The sequence below is a fragment of the Mirounga angustirostris genome, unplaced genomic scaffold (assembly GCF_029215605.1).
Source record: "Mirounga angustirostris isolate CCGP_5_RB_7025 unplaced genomic scaffold, mMirAng1.0.hap1 SCAF_7, whole genome shotgun sequence".
NCBI classification, from domain to species: domain Eukaryota; kingdom Metazoa; phylum Chordata; class Mammalia; order Carnivora; family Phocidae; genus Mirounga; species Mirounga angustirostris.
This window is the reverse complement of record NW_026991715.1, coordinates 136,823,218-136,840,551: the sequence shown is the minus strand read 5'-3', so window position 1 is coordinate 136,840,551 and position 17,334 is coordinate 136,823,218. Positions and strand designations below refer to the sequence as shown.

General features: G+C 36.4%; 1 protein-coding gene and 1 pseudogene across 1 annotated transcript in view; both read right to left on the bottom strand.

Moving 5' to 3' along the window:
• Positions 1-17,334, bottom strand: part of CDH12 (cadherin 12) — a 992,169-nt gene that overhangs the window by 296,313 nt on the left and 678,522 nt on the right. The window lies entirely within an intron of this gene.
• On the bottom strand, positions 15,872-15,971 carry LOC123836678 (U6 spliceosomal RNA; annotated as a pseudogene).

Genomic DNA, 17,334 nt, shown 5'->3' with positions numbered 1-17,334 from the left:
AAAGTATTGTGGGAGAAACAGTATTGAAAAAAGAAATCCAAGAGTGACTTTAATGTATTTTGAACCACAGAACATTAACTATAATTAATTTTTCTCCCCTTAGGACCATAAAGTTGAGCAATATTCATGTCTTTCACAATTTCCATGCACTCTAAAGCTTCAAATTCTTTCATACACCTTCAGAATACATGATTCTGCAAATTAATCTTAGCACTGGTAAACTCCGTATTATCTGGGGATGATGCCATGTATTTTGTGGGGTATGCCATTACCTCTCTTTGGATGGAAGACAGCAGTATTATATGCAACCCAGGGAATAGCTTTAAATGAGATATTATGAAGGTAATATAAGCAATCATTATATGTCTGAATCTTGGTCTACTAGAAGAATTAGATACGCAGTGACACTGACTCTAAAAATGTCTGGTATAATGACCTGACATTACCATTTTGTATGTATAATATGCTATCCCTACTGGGACATTTTATGAAAGCTATAGGTTATGACCTACTGTTCATTCCACTTAGTTTCTGAGGTGCCAGAGATTGATGGAAGAGCCCAAGTGCACTATTGCTCTTCACTGGACCTTTGCATTTATTAGTCACAAATCTGATGCTAATGGGATCTGCTCTTTTGTTGGATTGATGTTCAGGGTTAGATGGGCAGATGAGCTCTTGATCTTGACCAGAAATTATTTGCCCACTGCCAATTAGAAGAGGAAAAGGGCAAGGTGGAGGTTGAACTTTAATAGATGCTGAGAGTGCATGCTAAAACTTAGTAAGATAATGCAGTCTATTCTTAAATTCACAAATTTACATAGTGAAGAGGCTTTTTATGATTGTCAACCAAACAAAATGTAATCCTATGAGAAATGGTCCACCCAGTTTTTCTTCTTTCTTCCTTTCTTTCTTTTCTTTCTTTTCCTTTCTTTCTTTCTTTTCTTTCTTTCTTTCTTTCTTTCTTTCTTTCTTTCTTTCTTTCTTTCTTCTTTCTTCTTTCTTTCTCTTTCTTTCTTTCTTTCTTTCTTTCTTTCTTTCTCTTTCATACTTATAGAATGTAAAGTTATTTCTGTTAAATGCAGATATTATTTTATACATTTAAATATCTCTCCTATGCCACATAAATGACAAAAACGAAAAGGTGCCACCCAATCATGTTTAACACATGATCCCTCAGGATAAAGAGGTATGTCCTCCTATAGATAGCCTTCACTATAAACATAAATTTAATATTAGGCTAAAAGATAAATAATAGAAATGAAACAGAGTTGTATTTTTAAAAATTATACCTGTTCCTCTAAGATATCCTCTCATCGAGGAATTTTCCTGGCTTCTTCTATCTCACTGAGAACATAGTCCTTTAAGTTTACAGGAGGCATTAGTACTTACAAATAAGAATTACTTTTTTTTTTTTAAGATTTTATTTATTTATCTGAGAGAGAGAATGGGGAGACAGAGAGCATGAGAGGGGGAGGGTCAGAGGGAGAAGCAGATTCCCTGCTGAGCAGGGAGCCCGATGTGGGACTCAATCCCGGGACTCCAGAATCATAACCTGAGCCGAAGGCAGTTGCTTAACCAACTGAGCCACCCAGGCGCCCAAGAATTACTTTTGAACAACAGCAGTTAAGACTGCTTTTTACTTTTTTCTAAACTAAGTTTTCTAAAGCATGCTCTTAGGAAGCCAGAAGTAGGCACATTTACACATGTGGTTATCTTATACATATTTACTATCTTCTCTCTGTAAAGGTGAACTTTAAGATACACGAGGCATAATTTTTGTTCTCAAGTTGTTAGTTAGCATGCTGTAGAAACAGCAACCTGTGCACAAATGACTAGAACGTAAGCTCTAAGTGACAAGTGACAAAAAGATTTACATTGTAAAATCTCCTTGAGAGGGTAAGGAATCATAACTTCCAACTTGGAGGGCACAAAGATTTGTAATGAAGTCCTATGAGGAATGAATCCTATATGATTGATATGAATGAATTATATATGAATTATATATGCATATATATATATCACGGCAAAGCTGGAAAGGAGGGGGTGATACAAGGCAGCATATCAAAGCACAAAGTGTAAGGTTTTTATATGTGTTAAACTGGCTCACTTTTACAACCTGTGTGACCAAAACAGGTTATGTAACACCTCTGAGCTTCCATATCTTCATCTGTAAAATGGACATAACAAATCCAACTTCACAGAATTGCTGTGAAGGTGAAATTAAGTCATGTGTGCAAAATGCTAGGCAGAATGGCCTACATTATGCACTCTACAAATGATAGATAATTTTTATGCTTTTGGTGAATATTATCAACATTCCCAGTAGTAACAAAAGTCCTAGAAAACTATAAACTTGGGCAAGCTCTGGCGAAATGATCTCAATGGGCTTATTTCAAAGTGTGCTTGGAAAATTATCTGTGGGCAATAAAATTGACAAAAGCGCTGGCTGAAATGAAAATTAGAAGGTCTTTGGATGTTAGGATAAGGACACTGGGCATGCTCTATTATCTATCCATGCCTGGCCTTGGGGGCATGCATGGTGTTTTTCAGTTCTCAAGAAATATTCATTTAGCTGCTTTTGTTTGATTTAAATTAGATTTTCTGGTAGCCACTGAGGGGCATCTGGATGGCTCCGTCGGTTAAGCGTTTGCCTTTGGTTCAGGTCGTGATCCTGAGGTCCTGGAATCGAGCCCTGCATTAGGCTCCCTGCTGAGTGGAGGGACCCTTCAGCTCAGGTCATGCTCTCTCTCTTTCTTTCTCTCAAAAAAAAAAAAAAAAAAAAATCCTGGTAGCCATTGAAAACTGGCAAGCAGATAAAAGATATAACCTGAGCTATGCTTTAGTGGTATTATTACTTAGCATCAATGTGTAGGATAAATTAGAGAAATGTGGAACACAATTATAATAATTAAGACTAATCATAAATGTAAACTGTTTACCAGAACGATTACAGATACATGGTGGACATGAGAGATATTTTCAAGGAAATATACTAAGATTTCACTAAAATGAGTGGGGTGATAGATACAAGGGAGGAGGCATTCGGTAGCATGCTGAAGATTAAATCTGAGGTTCCATGTGTCTTGGGTAGAAGATATGGTACGTTACATCTGAGCTATGGTGAGTTTGTGGAACAATGTCAAGACACCACATTTTACCAGCTGGATGACCTCAAGAAAAGGTCAGAGGTAAATAGTTAGAAAGTATTAGCACAGAAGTAAGTGAAAAGAACATGAGAAAGAAAGCTTTGGTAGAAGCCTGGATTCAGAGAGGAATTCGTAGAGTCAAACAAAAGCATCATGAAAAGGCAATCCCAGATATTTGAAGGAAACAGAAATCTGAAGTTCTGAACCTGAAATCTTCAGTCAAGAGTAGAAAAAACTCTGAAGAGACAAAACAAAACAAAACAAAACAAAACAAAACAAAACAACAGCAACAATGAAAAAACCAAAAGTGGGGACACCTGGGTGGCTCATTCAGTTAAGCGTTTGCCTTCAGCTCGGGTCATGATCCCAGGGTCCTGGGATTCAGTCCTGTGTTGGGCTCCCTGCTCAGCGGGGAGCCTGCTTCTCCCTCTCCATCTCCCTCTCCCTTTCCCCCTTCTTGTGTTCTCTCTCCCTCTCTCTTAAGTAAATAAATAAATTAAATCTTTAAAAATCACAAACAATTACTGAAAAAGTGGAGGATCTTTGGAGATGCTGGCTTAATAGTGACTTTTTTTCTTCCAAATAAGTTTCAATAAAAAAGTAGAAATGGATGTTAGAATGCATGCAAGAGATGGGATGAATTCTGAAAGTAGATTTAATAATTGTTAACTATTATTTCAATAAATTTACTTGGAAAAAGCAAAAAAGTAGGATGAGGGCTTAAAAATAAAGCTTTTGTTTGTTTTTATTTTTTCATCCAAGGGAAAATGTTTTTATAATCAAGAACTTGAATACAAAAATAAAAAGTTAGATAAATTGAAGCAGACTTAAGTTTTAATTCTGGATCCCACTAGACATCACTGAGGCTTAGTAGACTCATATATAAATATAAGTACCTACCATGTTTGTCTTTTAAAAATTTATGATTTTAATTTAAAAAATAAAAATAATAATTTAGTGTGGTATAATTCACATACATTAAACTTTATATTTAATTATATAGTTTCATGAGTTTCAAAAATGTCTACTCCCTAATAACCACTTCTACAATTAAGATAAAGGATATTTCTACCACTGAAAAAAGTTCTCTTGTGCCCTCATTGTCCCAGCCCCTGACCACAGGCAACCACTGACCTAGATTCCATTACTATAGATAAGATTTATCTTCTCTAAATTTTATATAAGTGATATCATACGTATTAGTTTTTTCTGGTCTCTTTTTCTCAGCATAATGCTCATGAAATTGATCCATATCACTGAGTTTATGCATCATTAATTCCTTATTATTTCTGAATGTATTTCATTGTAGGAATAATATCCATTTAATTTATCCATTTTATCCAATTTATTCGTTCAGTTGTTGATGGATATTTGAGGGTTTTCTACTTTAGGGCTAATACTAATAGAGCTACTATGAACATTCTTGCACAAATCTCTGTGTAGATATATGTTCTACCTGAGAGCTTTTATATGAAAGTTCAAAAAAAAAATCACTATCTCTGAGAAAACTGGAAAAGCAGGGATCTGGAGTCCAGCATTGGCTACTATATTTAGATGGGATATTAGTTTTCCAATTTATTAGATGCCACTACCATATTTATATACATACAAAACATTTCATCAAGAATTAGGTATGTAGGCTCTTCAGATAGCTAATTGTGTGGCCCTGACTATGGTCCCAACCCAACTTGAGTAGATAGTTGATGGGACAGGAAAACCTGGTTGTAGCTGTTAGTATCAGCAGTTTACCTTCCACATGCTGTCTCAAAACGGTCATAGAATTTTAGAACCTGAATGGCAAAATTCCTCTCCGGAGTGATTAAATGGCTCTACGCCTACTATTCTAGGTCATCTGCTTCCTTGGTGAGAAAGAAAGAACCTGAGCTTGGTTCTTTTCTCTTATCCATGCACACACTTTCAGTGGCCAAATTTGATTTGTAAGGGACTATTTCTATGGCAGCATGTGGGAGTATTTTTCCATCTGTTTCATGTAACTAAAAGAAGCACCCTCAGATTTTCCAGACCCAAGGAAAGAGGAATTCATCTACTGATGCGTTTCAATTTACAGAAATATTTGTTGGGTGGCAAGTCCTGACTGAGAAGCAGATCTGGCCCACTATCAAGAAATACTGCAACCCCAGATTCTTTACTGGTTCTCTACTATAGCAGTGGGGAGTTTGGGCTATTTTGAAAGGCATTGTAAACTGCCCCTTTTTCTTAAGGATAGATGGGCATAATGAGGTGGCAGAAAGCTACGGAAAAGAGAATTTAAACCATTCTTCACAAAAATGTAAAACGTGTATCTCCATGGTGCTCCTGCCTGCAAAATATTTGTAGGGATGTTGTCTTCAAGAACTTTCCTTACACTACTGCTTCAATCAACACATCTAGATAGAGAGAGAGAGAGAGATAGAAGGATGAATGGATAGATAGAAAGACACACACACACACTCACACACACACACACACACACACACACATTGGAGACCTTGATTGGAAGTGCTACAACCCCACTGGATTGTTGAGCCAAAGCCTCCACTTGAGGCATCTGACAGTCTGGTTGGGAGAAGAAAATAAAGAGGGGAAATCTTCTGAAAGGAGTGAAGTGGAAGAGAGAAAAGAGAGCTTGGGGGACAGACCTGCAAGCAGGGAGCTAAACCTAGGAAATAGGGTCCAGCCATGAGGTGATTTTAATGTGGTGTTTACATGATCTTTTCATTTTAAAGTAGTTTTGATTTTGGCTCCTTATGTTTATTTCCCAGACGTCCGTGACCTCTGATACACAGCAGCCGTGTGCAAAGAGGTATCGTGCGTAAACGGGGCGGGGGGGGGGAAGTAACAAACTCAATGAGGGCAACAGGAGGGAGGCAGCAGGCAGCAGTTGTTTAAAGCAAATAGGAGTGAAGGAGTTTCAGATTACAACCAGGTCGAACAAGGAAAGTCCCAAGGAGGACTGACACTTGGAGTCAGATAACAAGAAAAATGGAAAAGTAAGCCTCGATTAAGGCAACCCTCTTTTTCCTCAAATACTCTGAAAGAAGGAGACCACTGAAAAAGAGGGAGAGTGGCAGGTATTTAGGTTATATGGTTACATGTGGCTTTCATTGGACTTGGCTGTGCAACTCAGGTGCAGGATTCCTTCCAGCTACCAATTAAATCAAATTCTGTGGATTTGGAATTGCCTCATATTGCCTGCCTATATTGCAATGCTCCAGGTTTTGCTCAAAGGCTATATGGTATTGATCAAATATGTTTTATTTTCACTTATCACAAGTTTCCTTCTAAAAACAAATATTCTTCCCAGGAAATATTTTATCTCATTTTTAAAATCTATACAACTCTGAAATAATGGTATTCATTTGAATACTTTGACGACCATCTCAAACACACAAATTGAAATTTGGCCTCAAGAGTTAGAGATTGATAATATTCAATAAAAAGTTGTTCTGCAGATTCATAAGAAATGAGTGAAAGGATTTTTGTTATTTAATATTTCTGAGGTGGCTTCTTCATTCTCACTAGTATCTTGTAAGTAAAAGGTATCAGTGTCTTCAAAAGAATTTTTGAAGGTATCTTTGATCATTTAACTTGGCAAGTTTGTCTTGGAGAGTATGGTTTCATCAGACAATAGAGAGTGATCATTAGTGAATTCTCATATCTATCTATCAATTTCAAGTTATGGCTCACACATTGCGTTAAATCCACTTCAGAAATTTATGGGAAAGTTCTGGCACTTTTGACACTTTAGAAACTAGTTAAGATAAATTGAAGCCTATGAGGCAGAGGAGGTAAAACAGACTCTTATTTGTAATTCAGTCCAAGTTAAGCATTTTTAGTTATATGCTCTAAGCTAGTTCTTAACTTTTCCATGTACTTCTAACCTGTAAATCCTAAATAAAATAATAATGTATAAATCTCATTGTCAGAACAAAGGCAACTCCTATATATGAAATTGCCTATAATTACAATTCTGAACACGAAAGAGACAGTTTGGTTTTAATTAATAAGAGGGTTAAATTGTTCATATTATATGAGATTCTCTTAGTCTGTTTGGGCTGCCATATCAAAAATACCAAAGGCTGAGTGGCTTAAACAACAAACATCTATTTCTCAGAGTTGCGGAGGTTGGGAAGTCCAAGATCAAGGCACTTGCAGACTTGGTATCTGGTTAGGGCTCACTTACTAATTCACAGACCACTGTCTTCTGGAATTGTCCTCCCACAGGGAAAGGGAGAACTCTTGTGTCTTTTCTATAAGAATCATTCATGAGGACTCCACCCTGATGACCTCATGCCTTCCCAAATGCCCCACCTTCAAATACCATCATATTGGGGATTAGGCTTTCAACATATGAATTTTGGGGGAAAAAAAAACTCAGTCTATTACAGGGTTTATACAAGAGTATCTATGCACATATGTATAACTAAACGTATACCCATGTCAATAATAAAAACAAGTAAAATAAAGCATGCTAGTCTGCCTAATCAGATTGATTCAGCACAAAATATTGTTAATTATTTTAACACTATCTTATTATATTAAAATGTTAATTATTTAATTATGTTAAAATGTGTTAATTACTAATTGTTAATATATTGATTAACTAGATAGTTAATTTCATTTTGATTATTAATTATCCACAGGTAAGGTTTTCAGAATGATTTGAAATGGAAGACTGGCTTAAAATGAGGACCAATCACTTCCTGAATAGCCATGTCAACAATGTGACTTTATATAGGGAAAACCAAGAAAGAATAATCGAATATAGAAATAATTATATAGAGCTAGTATTATCTGATTTCCTTAACTTCAGATAACCCCTTGTCTTACTGTGGGAGTCTACAGTTAATTTCCAGCAATTTACAAAGCTGACATGACCAATTTGACGTTGTGGTGCCTTCAGATTTCATGAACAGGAAGATGGCAGGATTCCACATACTGCTTCTAACATGCAGAGAACGCAATGTCCAGATGTACTACTTTGGAGGAAGAATGAGGCTAAAAATGCTGACCTGCGGACTCTTAGCTTGCCATAAACATGACTAATAGTCCATGACACTGGCATCACTGTGCAGGACCCATTCAGAGAACCGCGTAGCTCATCCTTGCTGCAATAAAATATTTTCTAAAATCAGGGGGGTGTGGTTGGGGTACCCATCGGAATTGCTGAGAAGGGGAGTGTGATAGGAACTTTTGTCACTGTTGGGAAGTGAGTGAGCTGTGTGACACTGAGTGGGCCGTGACATTGACTGAAATAGATTTACTCAGGGAGACAAGTTAGATATATCTTTGATCTTTTTATAAGCCGCTAGATAGAAAAAAAAAAAAAAAAAGCAGCAGGAAAGGAGGGACAAGATGAAAGAAAGTGTCTTTTCTCTCTCTCTCTTTTTTAATTCTTATAATGTTCTGATTCTTCAACCTAGAGCTTTAAATATTTTTGTAAATACTTTCTTTGGAAACTGTCATCTTACAGTGATTTTGTATGTACTAAGCCTCTAAAGCTATAGATGCTTTATAAAGCTACGATGTGAATTTATTCCTCTCCATAATCCCTGTCACTCTCCCTGTATCCACATAAAAAGCAAGAGATGTAACATTTCATTATTAATTACAGCAACAGCAAGCTGGCTGTCAGAGTCAGACCCGGCACACTCCCCCACCAAGCTGAAGAGCTTTCAGCCATTTACTCATTAAGCTTATTTTGATGATGGAGTTTTTAAAACCTGCTGTTTTTAATGGACAGTAGGCCTTAAAAATCTGTCATAAATTGCTCAGTTGAGGAAATCAAATGGAAAAGGAAGCGGTCCAGGCTAAGAGCAAACAAATTGTACCATAAAAGAAAGTTGTGTCTTTAACTGAGCTTTCATTTTACAAAGAATGTCAGGGCAGCTCTGTGACCATAAGCCAATGCTGTGGGATTGTTTAACTGAGAATGGTTATTCACAGTAAAGGGGCTGAACACACAGGAAGGGAAAAATTAAAAACAAACCAAGACAAAAAAATAAAAAGCACCCCAAAGTGCTTTTTGTTTTTGTTTTAAAATAATATGGTCCAGCAGAGTAAAAATGACTAAATCAACTTTTTTAAAGTGTATTTTCCTTACAGACTACATAGTTACGAAAGCACATTTGAAGATGAACACAAATCAAGTTAAAGATCTAAGCATATAACGTAATTTTCTTTCCCAACTAGTAAGCAGTTTTTAAAATGCACGTAGATTTCGATATTTTTCATTCATTCATTCAAACAATATTAATGAGTACCTATTATAGTCCAGGTTTTTCTCCTAAGTACTTTGGAATACACGGATGAACTAAACAGAAAACAGTCCTCTCCTAAAGGAGGGAGGTAGCAAAAAAAAAAAAACCCAAAACAAAACAACAACAACAACACCCCAAACAACAACCCAATATGTATAATACATAGGTAAGTTAAATAAATGGTGTATTTGAAAGGGGTAAATGCTGAAAAAAATAGGAAAAATAAAGCGTTAGGTAAAAGGTCCTGGGAGGGCAGGTGTGATGCTAGGAGAGGAGGAGAAGGATGCAAGTTCAACTAGAAGGTAAGATGTTGGAAATCACATTTGGGAAATGAGGGAGTTGGCAATATAGACACTTGGAGGCAGAAGAGCTTTCCAAATGGAGTTATCACCTTAAAAAATTGTATTTGCTGCCAAAACCATACCTCCCAGATTGATTCAAGGGAAGCTCTTGTAAACATGGAGAGCAGAGGAAGGGGTTTAGCTCTGTGATGTCCCCATATGAAGCAGCTCTAATATGGGTCAGGGCTCATCAAAGAATAATCATACCATTCCACAACAATTATATTCACCAAACACCTTTTTAAAGGCCTATATTTGGCACCCAAAGTATCAATACAAAGAAGGACTTGTATCTATTTCTGCACATGCTTATGTCTATTTCTAATTATATATACATAATAACAATATATAAAGCTAATATTCCCATTGATGATATGACTTCTTTACTCATTCACAGAAGAATTTTTCTACCATGGTGGTATCATATTAGTCAATTACTTTTAGTTTTAAATCCTAGGGGCGAACATTACCTAGGTAGGTACTGTATTTATGGAGTTGGAGGGAAAAAAAATACATTGGAAAGATAAACAAAAATTGGAGAAAAATCTGCTATTGTGATGCAGGTGGAATCATTTGGATCCTAAAATCTTATCCAGGCAGGAAGAACTGATTCTGGAATTGTAGGCAAGAGGACAAGAAATGGTCAATAGTATGACATGAGCTCACATCACTAAAGAGAAAAATGAGAATTTTATGAATCATTCTAAAATCTAAGCATTTGTTAGTCTTAATTATGAACATATAAATCTCCTTAACCCAAACTTCCAGTATAATTTGCAAAGTGTACTTGCTATTTCTAAAAGCCTCTTACAACTCAGAACTGGCTTTACAACTTTTCTAAGTTTTGACCATACATATTCTATGAATTTTAGGCTTTGTTCTCATATTTTGTATATTAATTGGCACTCAAATTTTAGTTAAAAGTTCTGTGTGGTCCAGTGTGCATGACTGTGTGTGCAAATTATATTAAACAAGATCATAAAATTGATAGAATTCTGAATCTTTATGTTGTTTTTTGAGTCTCCTAGGTCTGATACTCAGTCATACATTTTCACTCTCTCCCTCTTCCTCTCTCTCCCTCCCACTCTTTAATCCCTCTCCCCAACCCCACCCCACCCCCAACTCTGGCAGTCTGAGTGTTGCTTTAGGACATTTACTAAATATACTACTGTGTATTTCTCAGTGATTATGGACAATTAGATTCAATGACTGTTCTCCTTTATTATAAGTTCCCCTTAACATTTGTGATTTTAATTGTGGAAAATAACCATGCACATTCATGGATGTGTGTTCCTCTCAGTCTGTCTCATCAATTTCCCAGGAGCAATTGGTGCAATTTAAATCTTCACCTAACTATGCTCCTTCCATCCTAATTGGTGACATCTATTTTTAAAGTAAGGTCTGTTCTTGGGCTGTTATTTTATTTTGGTAATTTATTGAGAACCCATTGCCCAAAACAGACACATGGGTGCTATAAATAAAGCAGTCTAATAATTGCTTGAACAAAACTGGGCCCAGTAGACGGGCAATGAACTCGCATTAAGGTTAGGATGTAGATGTACCTGTAATTTCTCTGAATAACCTTTTTTATTTCTCTTTATATACTACTGTGCATTTAATAAAATGATAACTTTGAAAGATATCAGCAATTTTATTTAAACAAAGAATAAAGAGCCAAAGAATTTAAGGGATACTTTATTAAGTTATAGATTTAAATTAAAAAAACAGAAATAAATGTGTGTTGATGGAAAAATTATTCATATGGAAGCAATGAGATTTCCACTGTAGAGCTAGAGATATTTCACATTTTAAAAGCTCGCTCCCTTTGTGGTAACTTTTATTTGTTATTTAAATTCAACTTAACCTTCCCTGTCCTCTAATAGTAAAAATTGTGCTTGTGGTCTTTTATTGTTTCCATGCACGATTTAAACAAAATAATTTAGTGTTTTAGTTTGGCTCAGGAACTGTGAGTTCTAAAGGTTGCTCATTTACAAAATGGTTTATGTAACTCATCTGCAATGTGAAAGTTTTGGAAGTTCCTTCATAAAGAAAAGTATAAAAGTTTTATTTTACTTAATTTTATAATGCAAAATATAAGGAGATTAAAAACAATTATACTTACAAACTGATTCTGAACTGATACATTTAAAAGTTTTTTTATAATTATTCATTTGTTTTTTATGTTAATGAAAATATTAGTTGCTTTTCCTTCTTAAAAATTGTCCCTAAAGGGGCGCCTGGGTGGCTCAGTCGGTTAAGCGACTGCCTTCGGCTCAGGTCATGATCCTGGAGTCCCGGGATCGAATCCCGCATCGGGCTCCCTGCTCAGCAGGGAGTCTGCTTCTCCCTCTCCCGCTCCCCACTCTTGTGCTCTCTCTCTCTCTCGCACTCTCTCTCTAAAATAAATAAATAAAAAATAAAAAAAAAATTGTCCCTAAAGTGGCTATATTCATGTTTTAAAATAAATTAAACTTGGGAAAATTAAAACAAAATGAAAATAAATGTGCTTCCTTTATATTTAGCAGAAAGATCTTTACTTGTCTTTGAATTCAATGGAATCGTTTTTAAAATTAAGTTTAACACATCAAATGTATGTTTGAATATGAGTAAGATCAAACAGATTTTGAGCCATTTCTAAAAGATCTTAATTTTAATATCCATGCAGACAAAAGCTGTCAATTTATTCTTCTCCAATTTTTGACATGACAAATCCCTTTTTATTTTCAATTATTAACTTATAAATATGTAGGATGCATATATGCACACAGAGAGACCAGACATCAATGGAAATCTTGTCAATTAACGAATATTCATCTTAATATCAATCATAAACTGAAATCCTATAGACAAAATAGATAACCAGATACTCTTTTACAACTCTTCTTCTAAAACTTTGAAATTTTGGTAAATTTGGTGTCATCTGTTTTGTCCCCTAATATTACTTCCCTCCATTAAAAAACAGTAATAATAATTCTGGAGGGTTAACAACACTGTGATTTATTTATTTGATCCTTATTTTGGTAATTTATTGATTCATATAGTTATCAAAGCAGTCTTCAGATTAAACAAAAACAAAAAGACTGCATTGACCAGTTAACATATGCTCTTTTGTAGTAGTATTCACAGCAGAAAGCCACTCATAAATTGGCAAAATCAGCATCAGTAGTGAAGAAAAGCGTGGATGCTTCAATTGCAAGAAGCCTTCAGGAACCACGTATGTTGCAGAATGTTGAAATAAAGCATCTGCAGTAACTGTCTACATCGTGTTTCCATTTAGCTGGTGTCAACACTCTGTGTCACTTTCATCCATTCCACAATTTGCATGAAAAGAAAGCAAACCACAATAGCTCTTTAAATTCTGGAAAGATATGGTAAACCGTCAGTTTGCCTTCCATAAAGTTGTTTATCTCAGGATTTTACTTAACACACAATTTCTCAATAAATGTAGCCCTCTTTCCCAAATGCAAAGGAAATCCCATTGATCAATGGGGATTGCAGTGCTTACCAACATCAAAATGGAGACAGCTTAATTTCTGAGATTAACATTTGGCTCAAACCGGCAAAGATTTCCTAAGAAATTACTATTAATATATTTAAAAGTATCCAGATTCTTTATCTTCCTCCCATCAGCCTGAAATATAAGCCAAGGCCATGTGGTTGCATCTTAATCACGTACGAGCTTGCGAGCCATCCACTGAAAGCCTGTCTGAGTTCATAGATATGAGAGATTGTAATATTTTAACATTTCCTACTGCCAAGTCGTTTTGAGCAGTAAAATGATCTTGGCACTTTCCTGCCAGTTCATCACGAAGAACTACTTTAGTTTTGCTTAGTCTCTTGATGAAACAAATGGAAGGCAGCTGAACCAAACGGCCTTTCAGAAACATGTTGCCAAACAAATCCCTGGAACTTTCACCCCTTTGCACGGCTAAGTGAGATGGCTTGAAGCAGAGGAACCTACAAATATATCAGCATGGAAAATCAAGGCTTAACTATTAGTGATTAAAATCATACAACTATCAGCTCATGATTCTAGTGTCATGTGCGCGTCCCACATTACCTTTATCCAAGATAAATCATGTGATGATTTCTCAGCTAAAGATACATTTTGCATATTTTAGCATACTTATCGCACTATGTATATTAAATTAAATACATATTTCCGCTTACTTATTTGTATTTTAATTTATATTCATTTTACATTTAATTATATTTTAAAAGTTTTGATCACACAAGTGATGCCAAAAGGTACACTGGATGGATAATTTCAAACAAGAGAGAAGTGTAGAAAGTAAAAAGGTATAGTCCCATTCTCACATACATCCAATCTTATATTTCAGTACGTATTTTTTAGGCCATTCTCTGCATGTGCATGTGTGTTTGTCTATGTGTATTTTTGTGTGTGCATATATAAGTTGGTTATTTTATTCTGCAAACGTACAGCAAAAATCAACACATTTCTTTATTACTGTTAATATTTTTATTAAAATTGGATCAGATCTTGGGTCCCCAATATGCTATTATGTGAACTAAGAACGCCCCTCTCACCTCAGAGGAGTCAGAAAGCTACAAAAGGCTTTTTTAAATTTTTATTTTAATCCCAGTATAGTTAACATACACTGTTATACTAGTTTCAGGTATATGATATACTGATTCAACAATTCTATGCATTACTCAGTGCTCATCACGATGACTGCACTATTAATCTCCCTCACTTATTCTACTCATCCCCCCACTCACCTCCCCTCTAGTAACCACCAGTTTGTTCTCTATAGTTAAGAATCTGGTTTTTTTGTTAGTCTCTTTTTCCTTCGTTTTGTTCCTTAAATTCCGCATATGAGAGAAATCATATGGTATTTGTCTTTCTTTTACTGACAAAAGTCCCCAAAGTCTTGATCAGAACACAGTGTTTTGGGGAGAGCCCCCCAGACTTGAAACATACAAGTCACCAAGGACATGCTCCCCAGGCAAAATTACATCATCCCACGATCTGGCTGCCAATTCATGGATACCTGTCCTATACAGATTATGCATTCTCCTGCTTCAGAGAGTTTGCAGGTGCTGTTCCCTCAGCCTGCCCACCCCCTGCTCCAGCACTCTCATCCAGCCAACTCTCACTCACCTTTCCTCTCAGCTTGAAAGCAAACAGCTTTCTTATGGAGGCCTTCTTCTTCTTTTTTTTTTTTTAAAGATTTTATTTATTTGACAAAGAGAGACACAGCGAGAGAGGGAACACAAGCAGGGGGAGTGGGAGAAAGAGAAGCAGGCTTCCCGCTTAGCAGGGAGCCCGATGCCGGACTCGATCCTAGGACCCTGGGGTCATGACCTAAGCCGAAGGCAGACGCTTAATGACTGAGCCAGGAGGCCTTCTTTATCAGCCCAGATGAAGTTAGGGACTGCCCCCCTAGTGGGTGACATGACTCTTGTATATCCACTTCCTAACACTTCTCAACACTTGTTTTTGCTGAATCTCCACTTCCCATAAACTATGCTCTCCATGGGAGCAGGGCAGAGTGCCAGATATTTATTCCTTAACTGATATTTATTGAACATCTACTATGGTAAAGCAATGTGCTGGCTGGTAAGGATAAAGTGATATATTCCAATGGCATGATTCTCTCTTTCTCATTGACCTTACCTTTGAGACAGATGTGAACAAAATGTTACACCAATAATTACTTAATTAGAATGGTAGTAGCATCTTAGAAGAGAAAGTGTATAGATCCATGTAAGTATAGGGAGCAAATCTGCTGAGAGAGGCGGCGATTTAGGGACTCGCCCAAGAAGAAGTCGCATTTGAGACCTGAAGAGTAAATAGAGGACTTTATCAGGAGAAGCTTAGCTCCTGTATGCCTGGGTGGCTCAGTTGGTTAAGCCTCTGCCTTCGGCTCAGGTCACGATCTCAGGGTCCTGGGATCAAGTCCTGCATTGGGCTCCCTGCTCAGGAGGGAGCCTGCTTCTCCCTCTGCCTGCCGCTGCCCCCTGCTTGTTCTCTCTCTCTCTGATAAATAAATAAATAAAATCTTTAAAGAAGCTTAACTCCTTAGTGGAACTGGAAGGTATGTGGAGTAAAGAGCTTAGTGAGCAACAGGTGATGGATAGATATTGAAGAAGAACAGTAGACTTAGGCCAGGCTGGTCAGCAAAGTTTTTATGTCATCCTCGTGTATGTTAATCTTCTCTGTATCGCTCCAATTTTGGTATATGTGCTGCGGAAGTGAGCACAGCAAGGTTTTTATATTATTGAATATTTTCATCTTTTCCCTAAGAATATCGGAAAGCTATTAAACAGTATTAAGCAGATCACAGATATGAATAAATCTGCAACTAGAATATCAATAATGGTGAATTTGGCCAAGATGGTGAAAACAAAGAGAATAGAATTGGAAAATATTTAAGAGTTAGAAATGGGAGAAATAGTGGTTAATCGAATATGAAGTCCCTGGGTCAAGGAAAATAAAGTAAAAAATAATAATAATAAAAGCAACACGTAACACTTAGATAGCACTTGTTAGTGCCTATCATTATTTTAAGTGTTTCACATGTAGGTTTGTTTAATTCTCACATTAACCATATGGAGTAGTACTATTATTATTCTAATACCATAGATAACAGAAGTGAAGTGAAGAGGTATTAAATAACTTGCCCTAAGTAACATTAGTCACTTTGCCATTTAGGAGAACTGGCATTCAAAGTCTAGTGGTTTGGCTCTAGAATTTATCACTTAAACACTGCCTCCAGCTTTTGTGGAATGAGAAACCAAATGGATGGTAGTGCCCTAAACGGAAGCAGAGAACTTTGGAGAAGGAGTGCGTCTGGGTCAAAGTATAAAACTTGAATTTGGGGTATGCTGAACGTGAGATGCCTTCTGTAATGTGCAACTGGAGGTGATAGGTCTGACATTTCAAAGTGGAATGTAAGCAGGAGATAACATTCTGGGACTCATCACAGCACAGACAACAACTAAAGCCATGGGGTAAATGAGATTATCTGGAATTACACGATGCAGTACAAGAAGGTAGAGTCTGTGCTGTGTTGAGGAAGAGGGACTGGCATAGGACTCTGAGAAGGAAGTGCCTCCTGAGTAGTAGGGAAAAAAAAAAACAAAAAAACCCACCAAAAAACACAACAACAATGGGAAAAGGTTGTCACAGAGCCAAAGGAAGACGTTTGTCAAGGAAAGGACCATAACTGGTACATTGTAGGCTCTAAAAATATTTCTTGACTTATTGATTGTTCATTAGGCTACACTTGAGCATCTATATATTTTTACTAGGGTGTTCTCAGATCACTTCTGTTCATGCATAAATCCATGATTGTGATCTATAAGATTGTGCCTCTACCCTAGTAACAGCAAAATTTTAGGAAATAATGAACTATTTCTCTAGAAAACATAATATGTTCCTTCCGCATCCACTTACTGGTTCAAAAATATATTTGATTTCTAAGATCTAAATCGCAGTAAATCTTGAAAGTCACATCTATTGGCTAAAGTCCAATACGTTTCCCCAAAATAAGCAGATTTAATATTAATCTTATCCAACTAATAGTTGAAAAGGATTCTTGATTTATCTTACTGGCAGGTTAT